The sequence below is a fragment of the Motacilla alba genome, chromosome 15, assembly GCF_015832195.1.
Source record: "Motacilla alba alba isolate MOTALB_02 chromosome 15, Motacilla_alba_V1.0_pri, whole genome shotgun sequence".
Lineage (NCBI taxonomy): Eukaryota > Metazoa > Chordata > Aves > Passeriformes > Motacillidae > Motacilla > Motacilla alba.
The window spans coordinates 784,652-807,887 of record NC_052030.1 but is presented as its reverse complement, the minus strand read 5'-3'; positions in this window follow the sequence as shown (position 1 = coordinate 807,887).

The window sequence follows — 23,236 nt, the reverse complement described above, 5'->3', positions numbered from 1 at the left end:
TCCCTGCTCTGTGTTTTCCATCATGGCTTTTGCCAGGATATTCCATTCTTGCCATGCCAATTGGAAAAGAGCAAGTCCCAGAGCACCCGGCCACTTCCCTCACAGCTTCCCAGGCTCCTGGAGGAGGAATGAGCCACCTGACAGCTCAGATGTGACACCCAGACCCTGGAGCTGCAGCTGCAGCCTGGTGCTTGTGGGGCTCAGAGGGAGCTGCTCTTTTCCAAGGATAAAGCCATGGGAGCCTCAGCTCTGTGGCTGTGGCTCTGTGTGCACCACAGCCCTGTGAATGCCGCACAGAAAATCCACCCAGCAGCTGCAGAAATCCAAGAGGCATTGCCAGCTTTGCTCCAGGTGGGATATCAAGACAGGCTGAGCATGGCCCAGCTGTGCTGGATACACACAGGGCTCAGGTGGGCACAAGAATACCCCAGCAGCGCCAGGAACTCTCCCCAGAATCACCCAGGCCCCCTGAATTACCACTCGGAAAGAGGACATGAAACAGCAGCCACCCGGGAGAGGATTTTGCAGGAACAACCAGGGGGAGGAGAGATCTGTGGTCAGAGGTGCAGCTCTGTCCCCCCCAGCTGCAGCAGCCCAGCAAACCCAGCTCCTGACACCAAAACCACACTGGGGCAATACTGAAATCACAATCCCATGCCATTAGGGAAGAAATGTGCTTTTAAGCATAATAATGCACTTTTAAATAGAAGAGAACTGGTTGGCAAGAGACCCTGTGGGCAAGGCCAGGAGCAGCCTCTGCCTGCAGGTGGGCAGGGCTGAAGGCACAGTCCCAGGGGTTTGTCCCTGTCAGGAAAATTAACCCACAAACACCAGAGATTTATGTCGAAAGAGGAGACAGAGGAGTCCTGGAACTTTATTTGAATAAAGGGAGAGGCCATGGGGCATTTCCCTTGGGGTCTGTCAAGTTTTTAGAGGATGGAGCCTCCTTTTTATCCTGATTTCCAGCCACATGTCCCTCTACTTTCCCTCTGGCTGAGGTACTTGAGAGATACTGACTTCCCAAAACACCTAAGACCCCTTCTAATGCATCACCTTCCCTTTTAACTTTTAATTCTTATGGGATTTAGGGTTTTCCCCAATCATTTCCTTTACCTTTAAATGTCCAATTTCATTTATCAGCAAACCTACAGTTTATTTGTAAAGACAAATATCTTTTTTCCATTCATCAATCAGTAGAATCCTTCCCATTGTTTATCTCTCAGTGCTAGTTTTATCCCCCAGCAGGCCCACAGCTTGTTTGTAAAGACAAATCTGTCACTCCTCTCCGTCGCTCATCCCAAGGCTGCTCCTGCCTGGCACCTGTGGTGGCAGTGCTTGTGTCCTGTCACACACTCCTCCCCACAGGGGACACCAGGGCTGATCTCCTCCCATCTCCCCCTCTCACCAATGGCCACCCAGCCCCTTTTTGGCTGAGGGAGAGCAGCTGCTCCAGCAGGACCTTAAATCCCCTAAATGCTCTGTGTGCGCAGAATGCTGCACCTCTGGAGGCTGGGGATGAACTGTGTGCCGTCTGAAAGGGGGCAGCTCCTCCTCTCCTGCTCTTTGCTGCTCTGAGGGTCTCCCTGTGCCCCCCCAGAGACAGCCCAGCAGCCCCACGGCTCCCGTGCCCAGGAGGACGTGGTGGTGTGATCCATTCCCACTTTCCCTCACTCCCCACGGGTTCCAAGTGCTCCTCCTCCAAAGAACCCAGCCCAGGAAGTTTCCTGCTGCCTCCTGCTCCCCATCCCTCCCCACACAAATGAGGCCTCACAAGCACGTCTAATTCCCATGAATAATTTATGCAAAGGAATAAGTTCCTGATAGCAATAAACAGGATAAATACAACTCCCAGAGACCACATTATGGAGCAGAATTCATTTTTACACAGATATAAAACTGTTATGATCGAGTAAGGGGAGAAATAATCTCCATCAATAATATTCCCTTATTTCCTCATTGTTTTATTTGCACAGGGCTCTGTCTCTGTGGAGTGCCCCATCCATCCAGCTGTCCTGGGGATGCCTGAGAAGCTATTCCAGCCAGGACTGGATTAATCATTTCTCATCAGCACCCAGACAGTGGTGGAAGCTGTTCTTGTTTCCCTCTCAATGTTAGATCACTTTGAGAACAAGCAGGGTGAGACCTAAACTTATTTTCCAGGTACTGAAAGCCAGCCTTATTTATAAAAATCCATATTTTCCCAGTTAATTCCACACTGGCACTCGGTGCACAGGACATAAAACATCATTACTGACACCAGGAGTGTTTGAATTCTGAGCTAAAAGTCCCTGGAAAGGCTCAGTGTCACTGGGGGCTTGATTAGATTTTTGCAGATGGCTTTTTCCATTTGGGCCCAGATTATCTTTTCCCATTATTTCCCAGCTTTTCCCATTTGATCATTCACTGAAGGGTTTGAGAGGCTCAACACACACCTTTTGAGGCATCATTTACTTAGCGGTGGCTGCATCCTCCCTTTCCATCACAACCATTCCCTTCCAGTGATGTGGGAAAAGAGGCCTTGCCTGGGTAACTGCTGCTTTTCCTCCTTGCTCACCGATTTCCTGAACTCCAAAAAGCACAGCCTGGGCAGCAATCACCTGGAATTTCTGTGCTTTCATATTTTGGCAGGGATTTGGGACTGGCAATAGATAACAAAAAACAAAACCAAGTTGATATTTTGCAACTTTTTATCCTGAGCTCAGATTCCAGCGAGGACAACACTTCCTAATCAGCACAAATGAGCTCCCTCAGTGGGAATCTCTCCTGCTCAGCACGGAAAACATCAGGTCCCTTCGGAGGGGAAACACCTACCTCGGCAGCTCTTAATTGCCGCTGTTAATTGCGGGGCTGGAAGCGCTGCCTGGCTGCCGTGATAAAGGCGAGATGAAAGGAGAACAAAGGCAGCGGCAAAGTGCAAAGGCGGGGACGTGGGGACAGAGCCGGGGACGTGGGGACAGAGCCGGGGGACAGAGCCGGGGATAGAGCTACGGGACAGAGCTGGATATAGAGCTGGGGAACAGAGCCGGGAGACACAGCCAAGGGACACAGCGGGGACAGAGCTGGGGCCACACAGCCGGGGCACACAGCAGCTCCTGGCAGAGCAGCCAGGCCCAGGAGGATCCCAGTGCGAGGGCTGGGTTTGGGTCAGTCGGCGGGGCTGCACCCAGAGCACCCCTGGGGCTGCAGTTCTGGGCTCCTGGAGTGTCCTTGGCTTCTCCTCCCATACTGAGCAGGAGCTCTGGGATCAGCTCCAGCAAAGGCTGCTGCGGGAAGGTGAGGAAGAGCTTGGTGGCACAGCCCAGCTGGTTGTGGCCCCACAAGGAATGGAATCACAGGATCATGGAGTCATTAAGGCTGGGAAGGGTCTCCAAGGTCACCCAGCCCAACCACTCCTCAACCACTGAGCCCTGTCCCCAGGTGCCACATCTGCTCCTTCCTTGGACACCTCCGGGGATGGGGACTCCACCACCCCCTTGGGCAGCCCCTGCCAAGATTTAACCACTCACTCAGGGAAGGAATTTTCCCAAAATCCACCCTGAGCCTGCCCTGGCCCAGCCTGAGGCCATTCCCTCTGCTCCTGTCCCTGTTCCCTGGAGCAGAGCCCGAGCCCCCCGGCTGTCCCCTCCTGGCAGGAGCTGTGCAGAGCCACAAGGGCCCCCCTGAGCCTCCTTTGCTCCAGGCTGAGCCGTGGGATTGCCTAGCTCTGCTCCCGGGGTTATCCCAGACCACCCTTCCCAAGGTTTAATCCCATGGGGGAGATAAATATCATTTAATGCCCACAGCTGAGGTGCCAGAGCAGGCTTTTCCCCAAAAGAAACCATTCCATAGCAATTACCTGGGATGCCTAGCAGGATCAGTGTGCCACATTGTGCAGGTGTTGGGAATAAATTTTCCTTGGTTTGTCTCCACCAGCAGTCAGAGAAAAATCCTGGAAAATGGCATAGAGAAATAATAACACTAAAACTGATAAGAGAACCGAGGTGGCCTCTGATTGTTTCTTTTCAATTACAGCATTTTCAGGAAGCAAAGAAATATGTTTAAAATTCCTTTCACAGGAGGGTTTCATTTTCCCATGTGGAGTTTCCCTCTCATTTGAACTTTGTCCGCTTCAAAACCATGGGCAAGCAGAGGAGAGCTCCTCATGTTTAACAAGTGAAGTTTTGGTTTTAAATATTCATGATTTCATACAGGTACCTTTGGAAAAAAGCTGCTTTTATCAGGTGAGAGCCAATATCCACATGGGAGAAATGGAGTTATCACCATTCTCATGGGGTTTTCAGTGGCCAAAAAGAAGGAAAAAACCCCACTCAACAAAGTGCACTTTCAAAGTCTTGTGAGGTTTCCTTTTTGTTTGCTTAAAATAGAAGCAGAGAATAAAAAAAAAAATTGAAAATTAGTGTCAGTCTCTCAAAGCAATTTCCTTCAGAGAAACACTGGCTCTTCAATTAAGAAAGACATTTATTTTGGGAATTTTTTCATGCTCCTCCGATTAGCCCCATCTAAACAAACACTTGTTTCTGAGAGCATGACAAAGCAGGCAAATCCACAAACAAAGAGTTTTTAACATAGCACTGGATCTGGTTCCTCTCTGTCCTCAGCCACTCTAAAAATCCCAAGGGCATTTTCCTGGGGGAAGGATGTTTATGACCCACTTCAAACCAAAGTTCTATTCTCCTGGGACATCTCCTGATGCCACAACTTTTCCATGCAGAGCAGGGATGGATTTAGCAGCTCCTGCCAGGAATCTGTTCCTGCCCCTTTGTTTTTCCTTCCCTCCCATTTTGAGGAGCTCATCCGGGCATTATTTTTACCACCAAGGAAGCCTTGGCCACTTGGACCTTGGGTTCCTCCACACCAGGATTGGATTCTGGATGGCTTTATCTTAAATCAGAGCCTAAGGTGGTTGGTCTGTGTTGTCTTCTGGAGGTGCCTGGTGCTCTGGGCTCCTCTCAAGGAGCAGTTCAGGTTTGTGTGGCACCTTTAGCTCCTCACCTCGTTTGCGGCCCTTTGAGGGTGAGCCAGGCTGGGAGAGCTGGGAATATCCAGCCTGGAGAGGAGAAGGCTCCAGGGACACCTCAGAGCCCCTGCCAGGGCCTGAAGGAGCTCCAGGAGAGCTGGAGAGGGACTGGGGACAAGGCATGGAGGGACAGCACACAGGGAATGGCTCCCACTGCCAGAGGGCAGGGCTGGATGGGATCTTGGGAATTAGGAATTGTTCCCTGGCAGGGTGGGCAGGCCCTAGCACAGGGTGCCCAGAGCAGCTGGGGCTGCCCCTGGATCCCTGGCAGTGCCCAAGGCCAGGCTGGACATTGGGGCTGGAGCGGCCTGGGACAGTGGGAGGTGTCCCTGCCATGGCAGGGAGGTGGAACAGGATGAGCTTTCAGGTCTCTTCCATTCCAAACAATTCCATAGTTCGGTGCTCTCAAGGCTCCTCTGCCCCTGTAGATCTGTCTGAAGGGCAGGATGGGGACAGGGGCTGCTCCCTCTCCCCAGACAGTCCTACACCTGCCCAGGGCTGCGCCCCAGGGTGAGCATCCCTCCCACAGCCCCTTCTGGGACCTGCTTTGCAGCAGAATTCAAAGCAGCCTCTTCACTCTCAGAAAGGATGATCAAAGCCTCTCTCCCCTGAGCTGATTCCAGCAATATTCCTCATCAAAAAGCAAGGGAAGAAAAAAGAACATATTTGCCTGTGGTTGTCTTCTAAATAAATCCCCCTCTCTCAGGAGGCTTGGGGCTGCTGTGTCACCCCCAATCAGCTCTGGGGCTGCTGCTAAAATTCTTCTTTTCTCTTCAGCACCTCCAGAAAAAGAATCCCCCTATTGTAGGAATTGGAGAGGTTTACATCTGCTTATCTTCCCTCTGATCTCAGGATCCCTGTAACATTCCAGCTCCCTCTTTACATGTATCATTAGTTCTCCTTGCAGAGCTGAAACCAGCCCAGCACCCCAGGGCATCCCCACCTTCCTCTCCTCTGGCCTCAGCTCCCTTTATTTATTTCTCTGGACAGGCTGGGAAAGGATTCCCACCCTGGTTTGATGGAGCAGCTCGCGTGGCAGTGGCTGCAGCCAGACCCTGCCCCTCCTCTGTAACCCCTAAGGCTGCATGGACAGATCCTGCAAAATGTGATATTCCTACTAAAATTCCTCTTCCAGGAGCACTTTGCTGTTTGTTTTCCAGGCAGGCACCTGCCAGTGCTGGAGCCCTGCATCCATAGAAATGGCAGTTTCCTTCCATCCCCATGCTGATCAGGTAGAGGGAAGGTCCAGCTCTGGCCTCAAAGCTGGACAAGCTGTGCCTGATGTCACATAAATGCCCTCACGGGACATTTGTAACCTGCCACAGAGCAGGAACATGTTTGAAATACAGAATTGCAGGAGCCCCTGGGACACAGCTTCAGCCAGGGCTGTTCCTACTCAGGTATAAAATTGGAATGATTTAAATGCAACAGAGCTGAGACAAAATAGATCGTGCCAAAGCCTTGTTCAGGTCCCTCGGACCCAAAGCGTTTCCACGATTCCATGATGCACTGAGGGACATTGTTAGAGTCATCTGCATCCATATCACCAGGCTGGAGCATTCCCAACTCCTGCTGCTCCTCAGGGATCCCACATTGGTGCCCACTGGGGTCCAACCTGGCACACATCCCTTGGGAAAAGGAGCTGAAAATCTGTGTTTGACTCTTTCCTCTGTTGGCCCAAAGGGACCCCAGAGCTGGGTCCCACCGAGGGCTCTGTGTCACACCTGCCTGGGCTCTGGGAGAGCTGTCCTGATGCATCCAAGCCCATGGAAATGCCTCCAGTGATCCCTGTGGGGCACCCTGGGTGTTCCCTGACACAGCCCAGCAGCCAACACCCCTGCAGGGATATCCTGCAGGAATTTGGGGATGGCATCTCCCTGTGATTCCTGCCTGAGAGGAGCTGCACCACCCCAAGGGCACAGGGAGTTGTCCAAAGCAGAGGCCCAGTCCGGCTGTGAGCTGACACCACACTGCCTGCCAGTAACACCAGTAACACTAGTAACACCAGTAACAGCACCAGTTAACCCCACAGCATCAATATTCCTTGGAACTCACTAAGCAGAGAGAGCCGAAGGAAAAGCAGCTTTCTACCACTCCCACCAGTGCTTCGTATAAAGCCAAAATCCCCTTTGTTCCCCTGCCCTGGATGCTGTGAAATGCCACCCCAAGGTGCTGGCCTGGCAGTGACATCCAGCACCATCCCCTTCCCCTGCTTCCTGCCAGAGCTGGAGCCTCCAGCAGCTCCAGGTGCCCTGCCCCAAACCGTCCAACACTCATCTGCTGGTGAGAAAACACATTTTAATGGAGCAGCCCCGCTCTGCTCCGGGGAATTATCTCAGGCTGCAGAGCTGCCTGCTTTTATCTGTACATCCATCCTGCCAGGCCTGATGTTATCTGCAAATTCGCATTTATTTTTAGATAATTGATAGAAAAGTTGAAAAGTACAAAGGCTTCAGTGTTTCCTTGCGATCCCAGCAGAAATGTCCCCATTCAGTGACAGTTCTGTGTTGATTACTCATGTTCCGGAGTTTGTTGTCACTTCCCAACCCATTTCACATGGATTAGGTAATGCCCAAATATTAATGTTTAAAAACAGAGGATGATGTCAGGTCCCTTTCATGGTTATATCTGTCAGCTCCAAGCTGAGAGGGACTTCAGTGGCTTGGAGTCCAGTATTGTGTCACTGTGTCCTGCTTTAGTCACACCACACACAAAGGTCCTTGAACCTCACAGCAGCCCAGAAGCAAAAGCTGAGGTCCTGGAAGTGTCCTAGGCCAGGCTTGGAGCAACCTGGGATGGTGGAAGGTGTCTCTGCCCTGAGACAGGGCTGGAACTGGATGAGATTTGTGGCCTCTTCCAACCCAAACCCTTTGGGGATTCTCTGATCCAACTCCAGCCAGGAATTCCCTCTGCCCTGTGGACTGGAGCTGCATTCACTCTGCTCCTCCTGAGGCAATTCTCGTGGTGCCACTCCCAGCAGCAGCACAGCCTTTCTGCCAGTCCTTGCCCTGCCCCTGTGCCTTTTCCAGCACGGTGAGTGATTATCCATGGGGAATAGGGAGTGGAGTCCTGCAGGGATTGCGCTGGCAGCTCCGCTCCTGCCCTGTCCCCAGAATCGGGCTGTCCCTGTCCCCGGTGGCGCTGCAGCGCCGAGTGATGCCTGGCACATGCCAGCCTCCCTGGAACGATCCCTCCCCATCCTGCCATCCTCCCTCTCCCCATCCTGCCCACCCAGCAGGGAGCAGGGATGAGGCAGCTCTGCCGGGCTTCCTCTGACAGCCCCGTCTGCCTCTCTGCAATTAACTCTCCCTCCTGTCCACCGGCTCCTGGAGGTGTAAACAGGGGCTGTGCCAGTGCCTGGCAGTGCTCCAGGACCAGCTCCCAGTGGCAGCATGCAACAGGGGATTTTTAGGTTTTTTTCTTTATCGTCAAGCTCAGCTCCAAACAAACCTTTAATTAATTCCTCCACAAAGTTCTGCTGAGCTCGTGGCCTGCAATTCCTCCGGGCTGCTAATTAACCTGATCTTCTCCCTGCCTGCTCCTTCCTCGTGACTGTCAGTTTGCACTTGTTGAATCCTAATGCCTTTCTCTGGTGCAACAATCTGCTCCTGTTCCCCAGACGCCTTCGCCCCCAGAGCACAGGCTCCACTTCTATTTTGCCTCTATGAGCTCATGCTCCAGCTGCCTGAGGAACAGCAACAGCTCCCACTCCTTCGCAGCAAAATTCCACTTTTTTCAACATTTCCCCTTAGCGCTGGGAAAGGAAATCACCCAGGGATTGCAGTTTTCCACCAAAATTTTCATTTTTTAAAGCTGTTGTCTTTTGGGTTTTTTCAGTGACAGTTACAATGCTGTGGATTCATGGAATCATGGCATGGTTTGGGTTGGAAAAGGCCTTAAAGCCCATCGAGTGCCACCCCTGCCATGGCAGGGACACCTTCCACTGTGCCAGGCTGCTCCCAGCCCCAGTGTCCAGCCTGGCCTTGGGCACTGCCAGGGATCCAGGGGCAGCCCCAGCTGCTCTGGGCACCCTGTGCCAGGGCCTGCCCACCCTCACAGGGAAGGATTTCCTCCCAATATCCAATTTAAATCTCCTCTCCTCCAGCTTAATCCATTCCCTGTGTCCTGTCACTTTGTGCCCTTGTGAGAAATCCATCAGCAGGTTCCTGTTGCAAATGTTTCCTGCAAAAACTTGAGGAAAAGGAATCCAGACTCTTATCAGATTTACAGATGTCCACAGGCATTTTGGGCAAAAGTCTACTTTGGGGGGGGATTTTTTCCCTCAGCTCCATCTTGACCAAAAGCCCATTGATTTCAGGCAGGAGGCACCCAGGCTGTACTCAACATGCAAAACATTTCTTGAGGCTGAAAAAAAGAAGCTCCTGAAAGGAGCTGAGATGTTTTGGAGACATTTTAGTCTTTGTGTGACTCAGTTCCCTGAGACTGATGTGGGAACACTGAGCCTTCCAAGCTTCCACGCGTGGTGACTCTGGGCACAAAAATGTTTGTGAAGCTTCCAGTTTTCAGGGGATGTTTGGGTTGGATATTTGGAAAATTTCTTCTCTGAACGGGTGGTCAGGCATTGGCACTGGCTGGCAGGGCAGTGGTGGAGTCACCATCCCTGGAAATGTTCAAAAATTGAGCAGAGGTGGTACCTGGGGACTACTGGGCACGGTCAAAGGTTGGACTTGATGGTCTTAGAAGCCTTTTCCAAACTCGGTGACTCTGTGATTGTTTTCATAATTCTACAACCCACAGGGGCACCATGTGGCCATGGGAATGTTGAGGGTGGTGCTGGGAGGGGGGGGCGGGGGTGAGTTTGCACCCCAGGACCAGGGAGTCCAGTGCAGGATGTGGCACCATGGGGACACTGAGGCACAAACACAGTCTTTGCTCCACGTGGGAAAGCAGGGCTCTGGACAAAGGGGAGGGAAGGCCAAGGTGCTGCTGAGGGTGCAGGACAGGTGGGATTGCCCACCTGCATGGCCATGGGAACAGCCTGGCACGGTGCTGCAGCTAGGGAAATGACCCCAGAGGAGAAGGGAGTTGGGGGATTCCACACTGAGCCCAACGTGCACCGTGAGAAGCAGCAAAGGGGACGCCCTAGAACTTCCACTGGCCTCCAGTGTGCTCTCTGCTGCCTGGCACGGCTGAGATCGCTCTCAGAGGGGCAGAAGCAGAGCGGGGACCAGGCCTGTGCTTGGCAGAGGTCCCAGGGCTGCCCTGGGGGGCAGGAGGTGGCTTCCCCCCACTGCTCTCAGGGACTGGCACCTCACTGCAGGCCGCTGTTACTGAGCTTCTGCTTCCAATGTCAAACCTGAAATAGAAGCAATCCCACAGCTTTTTTTTTTTTCTGTTGAACACACAGTTTTTGTCTTTCCAGTCTTCCTGAGGCAAAAAAAAATTATATCTGGAAAATTGCTGATATTTCCATTGGGTCCAACTCTTCTGGCCTCAAGGATTACTGGGATGTTGGGTGGCTCAGCTCCCTGCTGAGACTGAAGCAGGAGCACTGAGACTTCCAAACCGCCCTGGGAGGTGGACTGGGAGCAATAAAAAAATGCTGGAAAAGCTTCAAGACACTGATGTGGCCATGGAAATGCTGAGGGTTGGTGTGGGGTCCAAATTCAGGGAATGAACCTGCACCCCAAAACACTCTCATCAGAGACACAGGAAATTTGCCCAGAGCAGCTGTGGCTGCCCCTGGATCCCTGGAAGTGTCCAAGGCCAGGCTGGACAGGGTTTGGAGCACGCTGGAATGGTGGAAGGTGTCCCTGCCCATTGCAGGGGGTGGAAGCAAATGTCCTTTAAAGGCCCCTCCCAACCCAAACCATGCCATGATTTTATAAATGCTGCCTGTTAGCTGAATGTTTGGGATGGAAAGAATAGAAATGCTACAATTTTGAGTTGGTTTTTTGTTGTTGTTGTTTGTTTGTTTTTTGTTTTTGGTTTTTTGTTGGTTTTTTTTTTTTTTTTGTTATTCTTGTGGCTTTTGTTTGGGTTTTTTTTAACTTGTGTGTCATCCTCAGAGCAGTCCAATCACAGATATTTTGTTTGCTGAAAAGGAGGAGTTTGGGAGCAGCTCCTTGGCACTTTGCTGCTCTAACAACCCAACAAGCCAGGTGCATTTTGGGCAGCTGAGAGGTCACTAACCCCAACCCTGCTCTCCAAGCACCTGGGAAACAAACGCTGCCTACAATGCTGCTAAAATAACCTCCCTATTTCCCAACACTTACACACGCTCCTGGCTGGCTGGGAAGAGCTGGGCAATGAGCAGCAGCCCATTTTTAGTGCTGTATCCAGAGCAGGGCTGGGGGAAAGAGGCCACACATGAAACGGTGCCTGTGGGAAGCAGAACAGAGCTGCTCCTCCACCCCCGGTGCTCTCGAGGTTGAGTGAGGTGAGGCCACCGGGAAAACGATGAGATCATTTCGTTCCTCATCTGAAGGAATGTTTGCCAGGAGTCTGACCCCACGCGGGGCAGCCCTGGAATTCCTGCCTCATCCCCCCACAAGGTCGCCCCCCAGGCCAGGCTTTCCAGCTCCAGCTGCCTATCCCGAGGGGGGAAATGTCTCCAAAATCCACTCAGATCTCATATATTCTTCTGGTGGTGAGACATGAGAGGAAACACAAAGGAGAAACCATACATGAGGGAATTTATATATTTGGGAAAGATGCTGATTGTTGCTCAATTCAGGGTTTAAATTCTGATGATTATGTGAACCCCAGATGAAAACACATTTTGTGCCCAAATCCCACTTCTGCTCTCACCCTTGGAGGCCACCTGGGGCATTTCACTCCCCCAGACGCTCTGTTGCTCTATGAGCAGTGACAACACAGGGCTGAGCCCTTCCTGGAGGGAATGGGGTGAGGAAGAGCAGCCCTGCCTGTCTCTGTGACACTCCTGTCACTAGGGCTCTGGTCACCCTGCTTTGGCTGCGTTTTGCTCTTGCAGGTGGGAAGGAAAGATCCCGGGAGCCCTAAAGTAACAGCTTCCCAGGGTGCAGACGCCTTCCAGGGTCTGACCCCGTTCCCTGGGGAACCTCCAGGGATGTCCAGCACAGCACCTGGGCTCCATCCCCCTGGCAGGAGGCAGCACCCTGGGGGCAGCTCTGACATCTCCACTGGGCAACACAAGGCAAAGCAGACCTGGAGCAGGGGAGAGGACAGCCTTAAAATAAGGTTCTTGGGGAAAGAAAAAAAGAAAAAAAAAGGCAAAAAAAGCCCCACCACGCCCCCTCTCCAGCTGAAATGCTTTGGAAATGTGAGAGTTTCTCTGAGGCTGAGGGATGACAAAGAAAGAGCCCCAGGGAGAAGGGCTCGGTGGGAAGGAGAGAACCCCATGGAGCAGCAGTGCTTGGCCACGGCCTGGGGTGCAGGGGGATGCCGGTTATCCCATCACAGCCCACCGTGCCCTTTGTTTCCGTGTTATTGTCTCCTGGCGCTGCAGCCATTAAACCCAGCCTGTAAATAGCTCGGCGTGGTGATTTCCTAATTGAGTTAACTCGGCTGCAGTGGCTGTGCTGCTGAAGGATGGGGCTGGTGATTAGATAAGAGCCTTGCCCCTTGCAGAACGAACACTACATTAAGGGGTTTTTCTAGGTCAGGCCGGGCTGCTCAGCAGGCTCTGGCAGAACCCAGAGCCCGTGGCCCCAGCCAAGACAGACACTCATTACAGCTAATGAAGGGCTGTGCTCTCCTTCCCCGGGGAGCCCGAGTGGAGAACAGCAGCATCCTCAAGCTGGAATAGGTGTCCTCTGCCACACAGTCCAGGCTGGACACCTCAGGGTGCTGGGGCTTGCCAGGCAGGTGGAGAGTGAGGGCTCCCTGGGCTCTGAGGGGCTCTGAACTCCCCAGAGGATCAGGCCCTGGTCATGGACCTCAGTGCAGAGCACAACAGCTCTGGGGTGTGATGGTTCCTCAGGGCAAACCCCGCTGGTGCCTCTCCTGCAGAGCTGCTCTATTTCTCCCCAGAGGTGCCAGCCCCACACTGACCCTGGCCAAACCTTATTCCAGGAGCAGAGAACTCTGGGTCAGATTGTTCTGCCCTGAGTCACATCTCAGATGTATTTCCAAGGTTGCTGAGATCCAGACCCACATCAGGAGGACCCACAGCTCCAAGTGCAGGCCTGGCTGCCTGGATCCTTGGGATGCCCACAGGAGAGCTGATGGAGTAAATCATGGAATCACAGAATCAAGTAACGGTTTAGACTGGAAGGGACCGTAAAGCCCATCATCCAGTGCCACCCCTGCCATGGCAGGGACACCTTCCACTCTCCCAGGCTGCTCCAAGCCCCATCCATCCTGGCCTGGGACACTGCAAGGGATCCAGGGGCAGCCCCAGCTGCTCTGGGCACCTGTGCTAGAGCCTCTCCACTCTCACAGCCAGGAATTTCTTTCCAATATCCCACCTAACCCTGGGCTCAGTCACAGCACCAGCAGCCCAGGCTAGACACGAAATGGGGGATGCTGTGGTGCCACCGACCCCAATAGTTTCACCCCTGCAGAGTCAGCCCAGAAGGACAGTGGGGTGGCAGCAAACCCTGGGGTTCCTCAGTCCCTCATGTCCTTCAGCTCAAAGTGACAAAGAGTTGGAGGCAAACCTTTCATCTCTGGTATCACAGAACTCAGAACAAAGGGATTCTTGTTCCCTTGGTCATTCTGAGGCACCTAAACCTGCACTATATCCCAAAGGAGTGGCCAAGGGAACAGCAGGGCTGGGGCCAAGCCACGAGGAAGGACTACCACAGCCACATTCCTGGATTCACTCCTCCACCAAAGTGCTGCCAGCCTGGAGGAGATGTCCCACAGGAGAGCAGCTCCATGTCACACCCCAACACCTGCACTACTCCAGGGCTGATCCAGAGCCTGCTTCTGCCTGGCTGAAAGCACAGAGGGATACAGGACATCTCAGCTCTCCCTGGAGCCTTCTCTTCTCCAGGTGAGCACCCCCAGCTCTCCCAGCCTGGCTCCAGAGCAGAGGGGCTCCAGCCCTTGGAGCATCTCCATGGCCTTCTCTGGGCTCTCTCCAGCAGCTCCAGGTCCTTGCTGTGCTGGGCCCAGGGCTGGGGCAGCTCTGCAGGTGGGGTCCCACCTGAGTGGGGCAGAGGGACAGAATCCCCCCTGCCCTGCTGCCCACGCTGGGGCTCAGCCCAGGCTCAGGGGGGTTTCAGGGCTGGGGCAGAGCTGCCCCCTCACACTCAAACACTGGCTGGGCAGGGAACATGAAATAAACCCCTTTTAACAAGAACTGAACATTTTAAAGAGTGAAATCTTGTTTTCCCTGTCAGCCCAGAGCTGGAATTGGCAGCACACGAGCACCTGCCAGGGCTGGGCTGGAGTCATTAGCAGGATCAGAGCCCTGGCAGAGCAGCAGGAGCCTGGACTCGCTGACCTAATTTGCGTCCCTTCCAGCTCCAAGAGGCCTGTGATGTATTTTTAATGAAGCACACACAATAAACTGCTAACATAATATTAGAGGCTCACTTCAAAGCTCCACCAGGCAGGGAAATCAAGGTGAAAGTTTCTGGATTCATCATTATTATGTGTCACTCATCTTCACTATGACAACCCCTGGGCACACCAGATGCTTCCTTTCCAGCCTTTGGAATGTGGTTTGGAGCCCACTCTCCTCCTCATTTTTTTCCAAGCAAACCAAAAATAACTGGAAAGTAGAAATCTTGCCTAGATTCTCCTTATACACACATGCATTGTTCCAGCACCACAAAAGGTTTTGCAAGCAGCAGAATTTAGCAGCTCTGGAGAAAGCTAAGGCCCCTTTAGACCAGTTTTTGGCCACCTGGGTGGCTTTTTGTTCTGCTCACCCATTCTGAGCTGGAGTCTGTGGGGTTTGGGATGTGTCAGGGAGCAGCAGGAGCAGCTGCTCCCTCAGGGAAGGCCAGAATTAGAATGCCACGACTGGAAAAGGCCCCTCCAGCCACACCTTTTCCCACAGCACCTGGGTGAGGGAGCAAATCAAGGGACGGTGGCCAGATCCAGCCAGGGGCCCACAGAGCTCCAAGGGGAAGCCATGAAATCAGTCCATGGAGAAGCCAGGAGGGACACGGCCATGGCCAGTGCAGAGCAGCACTCTCCAGTATGGCCTGGAGACACCAGGCTGGACAAAACTGGAGCTCCTGGGCCCAGGGTTTGGGTGGAGACACTGAACCAGGCTGGCCGGGGCCAGGAGCACCCAGAGTTAGAGCAGGGCCCTGGCAAGGTGGGAGCTGCACCACAAACACAACGGAAAGCGGGGCTGCTGAGGGTCACTTTGCTCCTTCCCTGACCCCTCAGGCCACTTTTTCTCCCAAATATTTTCTCCCAGAAAGCCAGGCCCAGGCTGGGGTTGTTGAGGTGTCTGTGCAGGGCCAGGAGTTGGATTGATGATTCTTGTGGGCGCCTTTCAACTCAGGATATTCTGTGATTCTACAAAACCTCCATTCCTTCTGGGATGGCTCTGCTTCCCCCAGTGGCTGGAAATCATCTCAGAGATTGTTTAAAGCCCACAGATCTGCCGGAAATAAAGAATATATTCCAAGGGAGAGAACAAATCAAAAACTGAAGGGTCCTCTGACATCACCTAAATATTCCTGCCCCTCTAGCTGACAGGAGTCAGCCAAGAGCAATGTGGTCAAAGTCCAAAGCACCTCTCAGGTCTTACCAAGCCAATTTAAAACTTACCCTCATGGGGCGTGGAGAAAGCTGGCACTGAACACCTCTGGTAAGCTGGAATTGTTGGAAAATTCCTAAAAGGGACACACAAATTAAAACATACAGAGAAAAGTTAAACATCCTGGGTTTTTTCCACTGCCACCCCAAACTGACAGAGATCAGGGTGTGTGTGGGAATGCATCCCAGACTTCAAGTTGCTTCTCCTTCGTCCTCACATGCCAGCAAGGTCAGTCTGGCAGCAAGGCAGGAAAAGAGCAAGGAAAAGGCATTTAGTGAAATACAGAATGTAACAGTCTGTCTCGGAAACCTCGTTAGAATTCCAGCTTTTACTGCCCAAAGCCAACGGGAACATTTAGTCCCGGAGTCTTGAGGTGAGCCTGGAACTGGTGCGAGCGCCTGGCGGGGGTGAGCCTCCTGCACCTCCTGGGAGCCCTCCGGGGCAGGCAGAGCCCTGGTGCTGGCTGGGGACAGCATGGGGATGCTCATGGTGGAGCGATGGTGATCGATTCCTGTCTCACTGTGAGGACACGGGAATGTCACAGGGGTTTGTAAAGCCCTTGTAACCATTCCACACAGCACTCGGAGCACAAATCACACAGGGTAACTCTCCCAGCCCACTGCTCCGAGAGGGTGTTCATACAACTGCTGGCTCTTCTTGACATTTCTGCAAACAGCTCATAAATATTCCATTGTTGTTGTGGTTTGAATGGAAACACTGGGGAGAAAAGAGCAGCTCTGCCCTTATTTAGCAGCGTGCAGCTCAATCCTCAGGCAGCCACTCCAGGGCTGGGCTCCTGTGACAACAGCGAGCAGCCCAGCGTCCTGCCCTTCTCCTGCTGCTTGGATGTGTCTGAAGAGCCAGCCCACGCACCTAGCCAGGCCCTGGGAAGGGACTGAAGGATGCACCTGTGGTGTCACCGAGTGCAGGTGACACTGCCAGGGGCTGCAGCATCTCCCTGGCTGTGTCCCAGGGCTGAGGCAAACAGAGCTCCTCAGGAAGATGGCTGTGGGTCATGATGGGTGCTGAGGAAGGAAGGTGCTGGGCATTTCCTGGCAGCCACGGGCACAGCAAAGCCCAGGACAGCCCCTGCCCAGGGCAGCAGGGGGGTCCCCAGCCTGTCGGGGCACCTGGTGAAAGGTGCTCCTGACACGTGGAAAGGTTCCCTGTATCACTGCTGTGCTCCTGCTGCCCATGCCAGGGAACTCCTGCTCCTCCTCCAGAGCTGCTGGGTTAACCTGCACTGGAGAGGCTGGAGCAGAAAGCAGAGCAGGATGTCCCAGCTCAGCAGGGAGCTGCAGGAATTCCATTTTAAACCCCCAGCAACCACCACCATCTCAGAGTTGCGGCCTTGCTGCTTCAAAAACATGAGCTACCCACTCCCACTGAAAAGTCCGGCCCTCCTTCCTCACACCAGACTCTGCAGTTGTTCCCTTCCTAGTTGAAATTCCAGGGATAACACTCCAGCCCAGCCACAGAACAACAAATGCAGCTGGGACCCAGCCCCAACCACAGCAACAGAGAGGAGCTGAGCAGTCAGCAAAGCACTGCCCGCAGCCAGACCCGGAGCTAACCCCTGCAGGTGGGACCTGGCACACATAAACCCCTGAGCATGGAACCAGGCACTCATAAACCCCTGAGCATGGAACCGGAACCGGGCACACATAAACCCCTGAGCATGGAACTGGAACCGGGCACTCATAAACCCCTGAGCATGGAACTGGAACCGGGCACACATAAACCCCTGAGCATGGAACTGGAACCGGGCACACATAAACCCCTGAGCATGGAACCGGGCACTCATAAACCCCTGAGCATGGAACTGGAACCGGGCACTCATAAACCCCTGAGCATGGAACCGGGCACTCATAAACCCCTGAGCATGGAACTGGAACCGGGCACACATAAACCCCTGAGCATGGAACCGGGCACACATAAACCCCTGAGCATGGAACTGGAACCGGGCACTCATAAACCCCTGAGCATGGAACCGGGCACTCATAAACCCCTGAGCATGGAACCGGAACCAGGCACACATAAACCCCTGAGGGTGGAACTGGACACACATAAACCCCTGAGCATGGAACTGGCACACATAAACCACTGAGGGTGGGTCCTGGCACACATAAACCACTGAGGGCGGAACCGGGCACCAGTAAGGTCCTGCAGGAGAACCCTGACACCAGTAAATCTCTGCAGGAGGACCCTGACACCAGTAAGGCCCTGCAGGAGGACCCTGACTCCAGTAAGGCCCTGCAGGAGGTCCCTGACTCCAGTAAGGTCCTACAGGAGGACCCTGATTCCAGTAAATCTGTGCAGATGGCGCCGCCCACCCGCGAGAGGCTGCGAAGGAGCCCAGCCCGTGAGTCATGCGAGCAGTGCCCGTGTCGCTGCCATGTGGAGTGCAGCAGGCTATCAAAAGCGATGATTTCATCCCAAAAAACGGCCCTGTTTTTGTGCTTGATGACAGCTGGGCCGTTTTGGTACCTGCTGACCTAGAACAAGTCTCTCCACCGGCACGGAAGGTGGGTCACTCTGAGATCTGAAGTGCCTCATCCTTCAGTGAGTGGGCAGGGTGCACCGTTATTCTCATTGTGCCTCTTTTTGCCCAGCCTCTGTTATCCCTATTTATAGATACCCAGGGATGCAATTCCAATAAGTCTCACCTGCCTCAGCAGTTCCCCCTGCAGTGTCCTACTTATGGCACAAATCAAGGGGGCTCTAATTAGAGTTTCTGGCCCGAGCAAGACTCAAATGTTTGACTTTGGATTTATAAGAAAGGTTTTCACAGATTCCTTGCCCTCGCCATGGTTGTAGGCAGAATTCCTGCTGTCTCCAGAGCTTCCCACCAGCAATCATGCACCGTGGTCCAATATCATCCCTAAAAAAACTCCTGTCTCTCCTGCCTCCTCTCTGCTCTCCTGCCCACCCCCAGCTCTCAATGACTCCGGCATGTTTTACCCCTTCCTGATTTTGAGAAGGAGGCAGAACAGCAAAAACTCTACTCCCTGACTGCCTAATGATGGGGAACTAATCCAGAAACACAGCTTGGAATTAAAAACTCTTCCAGCCTTTATTATTTCTATGCATCATGTTTGTTTGGAGCAAGACTCAGCAGCTCGGATAATCTGTTCCGTGTCAGAGCAGAGATGTGGAAACACAGCTTGCTCACAGGGTTATGGGGAATCTCTTTAGGAGCAGAGAGCTCATCCCTGTGGAGTCACAGCCAGCTGGGAATCTGCCCCAGGATCTTCTTTTGGGGAAGGATGGAGCAGAGATGCCACCTGCCTGCAGCCCAGGTGTCCCCATGGACAGGTGAGGACAGGAGCTCCTTGACACAGAGCTCTCAGTGCTCTCCTCATTCCTGTGGCATTTGGGGTTTTTCCTTTGGTTCCCCCACTCCAAGGAGGAGTGGGGAGACTCCAGCCTCAGATGAGAAAAGCCTGGGAAAAGGGTCTCCAGACCCATTTGCAGCTAAGCAGGACTCAGGAGCTTTGTTAAGGAGCTGATTTTAGCTCAGGAAGCTGAGCTGAACCCCAGTGCCATTGTTGGGGGGAACAGCTTGGAAATGGGAGCTCCCTGTCCCAGGAGAGGCAAAGGCAGCTCCTCCCACATCCAGTGGAAGAGCGGGAAGTGGAGAACAAACACATTTGAGGCAACTGTGGATTCCTCAAGTCTGAAGGTAAGAGACACCACCAGAGTAGGCACTGAGGGGAGCAGGACAGGAGCCAGAGCACGGCTGGAGCTGGGCCAGGGCAGGGCAGGCTGAGATCAGGGCAAGGTTCTTCCCCCAGAGGGTGCTGGCACTGCCCAGGCTCCCCAGGGAATGGGCACGGCCCCGAGGCTGCCAGAGCTCCAGGAGCCTTTGGCCAGCGCTGCCAGGGATGCCCAGGGTGGGGTTGTTGGGGCTCTGGGCAGGGCTGGGAGGGACTCCATGATCTTTGTCCTATCCAGCTCAGCATGTTCCGTGATTCTGTCATTCTGCATGCAGCAAAATGCCTGGAATGCTCCTGGGGACACAGCTTGCTGTGGGCAGTGGACAGAGGCTGTGCCCCAGCCGCCTGCCCATGATCCCTCTGGCTGCCCCTGGTCTCTCCCAGTCACCTGCTGGGTGTTCCAGCAGGGCTGGCTCAGCAGCTGCAGCCACGAGCTCCAGCCCCAGCCCCATGTCACTGCCCAGACTCAGAGTGTTCATATTCCAAAGGCTTGCAGGGGCTCTGGACAGGAACAGGGAGGGATCCTCAGGAGAACACAGCTTGTGCTCGAACTGCCCGAGCCGCAGGTGTCAGAGCAGCTCAGTCCTTCCTGATCCATAGCCAGGATATTTTCCTAATCCACGGCCAGGACATCTGCTGAACCAGGCCATCAGGGGGCTTCTTCCACGTTGCATTATCCCTCTCTTGCCTCCAGCTTTGATGGGAAAGGTCTCGCTGATGGAAATCACATCAGAGCCATAGCATCCCTCCATGAAGGTTTCATCCTGGTGAATCACAGTTATCCATTAGCAAAAGAAAAGAAAATCTTCCTAAACCAGTTGGATGAAATTCCTCTCCATAAAACCTGTCCACAGGTTTTGTAGCTGTCCACATCAGGTGTTGTAGCTTGGCAGCAGAGATGGGGTCCCCTGCAGTGGGGGGGTCTCCACACCTATGTGCCAGGGACCCCATTCAGGATGGGACAAATCCCCACCTGCACAGGCCTTTGGAATCCACTTCCCCATCCACAGGCAGAGGAACAGCCCCATCTCCTGTGCAGGAGGATGGGAAGGGGGAGGGAGGGGCAGAGGACAAACACCCTTCCCTGTGACCATGACAAGGAGGGGCACAATCATCTCCTTGCCAGCTTGGGTTGTCCTTCCAGATGGACCTGAAAACCTGGAAGAAGGGTTTCTCTTCTGGTTCTGCTCCTGCTTGGAACTACCAGCCACCAATCCACGGCGACAGATCCTGGAGAACTAAGGAAGAACATGGTGTGTTGCTACCACTGCCTGAGGGCCTGTGGTGTGGCTGCCTCTTCAGCAGTGCCAGGTGTCTGGTGGGGACAGTGCCAGGGGACAGTGGGTGCTGAGTGCTGCAGGTCTCTGCTGATGATGGGGAGCCCATTCTTCCCAGGGCTCCCATCCCTCCTGGCTCCTTGCTGCTGCCTTTGACTCTTTGATTTCATTGCTGGCATCAGTGACAGGAGCATAAAATTGCGTGTGACTTGCACGGTGAGAAAGGAAGGGAGAGGAAGGATCCTGAGAAGGGGAACAGCCAACAAGGTCCTGAGCCCTGCTGGGTGAATCCCACTCAACTCAGCAACATCTGAGGGTAAAATAGGTCTGGGAATATCCAAAAGAATTGCTGACCCCAGCAAAGCACACAGCAGGGGTGAAACTCCCTTCATTTGAACTCCTTTCCTACCTCACCAATACCAGAGCTCAGCCTCTGGAAGACCAAGCTTCTACAGGAATTCCTACTGCCCACTGCATCCCCTTCTCCAATGTTTGTCATTCGATTGGCTGTAAACACAGGAATTGGCATCTGGACAGCAGGAAATCTAGGAAATTAGCACGAGGGACTCTCCTGGGCTTGTGGCCAATGTACAGTCCTAGGATCCACTGAAAGCACAGCAGAGCCGAGCTCTAGAAAGCAGGAATGGTGTCACTGGGTTGGCAGAGTGCAGCTCCTGCTCCATTCAGGATAAGTGACAGGAATTCCTTGTCTGCTTTGCATTGTCCAAAGGGAGCCAAACTCTCCAAGACCCTGCTTTGGGCAGGGCAAGCCCAGCTCCCAGCTCTGCCCTTCAGCTGCTGGGGGGAAGCAGCAGGAATGGTCTCTTGTTTCTCAAATTTTTCCTTCCAGATTCATCCTGAATTTTTGTCACCTGGTCTGGCTTCCTCCTGCCCAAGGAGCAGGAATTTGGACCACAAGACTCACTAATTGCTGTACAAGGGAGTCACACTGAGCCTCTGACCCAAACAGGAGGTTCCATGGGAGCCTGTCACAGCATCCAGCAGATCTTCCAGCTTTTCCATGGGCTTTGGGGCACTGCTGACCAAGCTGCTCTCTGCTCCTGAGCTTCAGATTCCAATGTAGGTTTGAATCCTTCAGGAGTCTTGATGGTGCTTTTTGGGATGAGACAGAGAGTGCAGGACCTTGGGAAATCCTTCCGTGCTGGCATGATGGGACAGATCCGAGCAGGAATGGCAGGAAGTGGCTGGGGAGGTCCCAGTCAGTGGCCTGTGAGTGTGGGCAAGTGCACCCCAAACGGGGCACACACAGCAGGGCTGGCAGGGCTGCCCAGCTCACCTGGCACTGTCCCAGCACAGGCACTGATTTCCTGCTCCATCCTTCTGGCAGGACAATGAATTTGCACCCAAACACCTAGAGCCTCTGCAGAGGTTGGATCATGGAGCTGGGCTGACAGGAATGGGATCTGCTGGGATCCCAGGGCTGTCCTGCACAGCAGCTCCTGCCCAGTTGGCAGAGACAGGCCTGTCCCCATCGCGGTGACACAAGGCAGATGGTCACTCCCAGGAGTCTGTGCCACACCTTTTGGCAGCCCCAGGGATGGATTTGGAGACAGATCACAACTGCAGCACTTTGGGCACTCCCTGTCACTCACCCAGGTGGCAACTGGCTGTGGCAGAGGTGGGAAGAGCCAGCAGCACCCCAGAGTGGGGCACAGACCTGTCCCCGGGTGGGACGTTGGCCATCCAAGCATCCTCCTGCTCCTCCCCACGGTCTCTGCTCCCTCCTCCTGAGCCATCAGGCCTAGGACAAGGCTGGAAGGAAGCCATGGCCCTGCTGATGCCCTTCGCTCCTGGCTGGCAGTGCCTCACTCCTTCTGGGAAGTTCAGCACCAGTCGCAGTGCTGGAACCCCAAGGGATGGTGCAACTTGGAGCCCCCCAGTCTGACTTCCACACATAATCCTGGAGTGCACATTCCCTTGGCACTGCGCCACTGCCCTTCTCTGGCCCCCATCCCCTGCGTGTGACAGGCTGCTCCTGCCTTCAGAGACCTCCAAACCCCAGCAGGAGAGAGGGGCACAGGACAATCTCTGTGCTTTGAAAAGGAAAAGCAGCCTCCTGATAAGTTCTGTGCCCAACCCTTCCTGGCCTGGCCCAGGCGGTGGCTGCAGTGCCAGGGGGGCACAGCCAGCTCCACTTTGTGGCCCACTGGGTCCCGTGGAGTGGCATCCACTGCACGTGGACAGCAATGGTTTATTTTCTCAGCATCCCAAGGTCTCCCTGGAGATGGAGCCACTGGCACAGTGACTCCAGGGATGGGCGCCTGAGCTGCCAGGCCCTGTGTTTCTGGGGAGAACCCCCATATTTCCTAAATCCCAGTGCTGCTCCACTTCAGACCTACCACAGAGCTGAGCCCATCCGTGCAGAGCAGGAGAAAAACGGCCCTGCCCAAAGCTTGGATTGTTTCTGACATTCCTCTACCCCAGCTCTGAGGGGCTGGGCCAGCATTTCCTGCTCTTCTGATCATTCTGGAACCCGAATGATGCTGGGAGGAGGTGGGACAGTTTGCAGGGAAACAGGAGCATGAGCAGGGCATGT